Here is a 1,235-nt window from a genome sequence, read left to right on the forward strand (position 1 = left end):
GGCTCTGTCGCTCTTGGAACCTTTAATGGCATCATCAAGGTAGTTTCCCTCCTCAAAGGCCCTCTGACCCAGAAGCAGAAGGGTTTCAAACCGTGGACTACAAGGACTCTTCGCTGGTGGGCTCAGAAGCTAAGAGAGTCAGTCCACAGAAACCCTCGAGTTGAGAATGACGTCTCCTCTGTCCAATCAAAGGTGCGAGTTTCCCTCCGGTCCCCGCCTCCCTCTCCCCGCGGCCCCAATAACTGCACTCTGAGGCCCCGGCTACTGCTGTCAAGTAGCTAGGGTGGGCTCCGCCTAGGCGAGGAGTGGCGCTGGTGGGAGATGCGCTCCCAGCTGTTTGCGGCGGGAGCGGGAAAGCTGTAGGGCCAGGCAGCGAGGCGGCGACAGGAGTGGGGAACAGGTAGGAGGCAGGCTCGCCCTTCTGCAGAGCGCAGGGAAGGCGTGCTTCCCAGAGGCCACCCAGCCCCTGCCCCGCCCTGGTTACCCCGGCTCCCGGGGTCGCTGAAGCTGTCATGGTGACACCTATGACACCAATCAGAAGATGGGATGGAAGGGGTGGTGATGATCTGGATGCGGGAGCCGGGGTGATGCACCGGGAAGGGTTGCTGAAAGGGGCCCCAAGGGGCAATGCGTCTGGGCAACTTTCCTCGCAGACGCTGCGGCTTGCCTGCGGGATCAGGCCTGGGGTTTGCCCTGTCGATGAGGTTGGGGTCTGCGGTCGCAGACGTGCCAGCTTCAAGGAGCCGCAGGTCCTGTGAGCTCTTCAACTGCTCCGCATGCCGGGCACCGCCTGCTCCCCTCCCCCGCACCTGCGGGGTACCCTCCAGCGCAGCGCTGGCTGCCGGTGCTTGCCGTGAGGGAGGCAGGGGCTTGCGCTTCCCCTGGCTAAAAACCAGCTCCCTTCCGTCTTGGTGGCTGAGAAGAATCTGGGCATTTTCTAATGAATCCAGTCTGGGGAAAAGCCAGGGTACCTCCTCCACAAGGTGCTGGGTAGGGCAGAGAGGCAGTTTCCCGCTGGCCTTGCTGTTTCCTACCGGGAACTACCACTTCATCCAGTCAAGTGACTGTGTCAGGATGGGCTCCAAAAGCATCCTCCCTGGGTGACCGCATTTGGGCACTGGGTGTTGGCCCAGTGCCGGTTCTTGCTGGAATCAGATTGCTGGTAGCAATAAGGGAGAAGAATTGCAGGGAAATCAGACACCCTGCTGGGAAAATTCCTGAAAAAAAAAAAAAAA

The 1,235-nt window shown here is 60.2% G+C and overlaps 1 protein-coding gene across 2 annotated transcripts in view; it reads left to right on the top strand.

The window, feature by feature from the left end:
• Nucleotides 1-246: 246 nt before the first annotated feature.
• Cntn1 (contactin 1) overlaps nucleotides 247-1,235 on the top strand; it is a 303,448-nt gene continuing 302,459 nt past the window's right edge. The window contains exon 1 of one of the 2 annotated variants that reach the window (XM_031353267.1): nucleotides 247-400. The gene's annotated coding sequence lies outside the window, so the exon portion shown is untranslated. The remainder of the gene's footprint in view (nucleotides 401-1,235) is intronic. The other variant, XM_031353290.1, reaches the window with a different exon arrangement.

Source organism: Mastomys coucha, unplaced genomic scaffold, assembly GCF_008632895.1.
Source record: "Mastomys coucha isolate ucsf_1 unplaced genomic scaffold, UCSF_Mcou_1 pScaffold11, whole genome shotgun sequence".
Classification (NCBI taxonomy): Eukaryota; Metazoa; Chordata; class Mammalia; order Rodentia; family Muridae; genus Mastomys; species Mastomys coucha.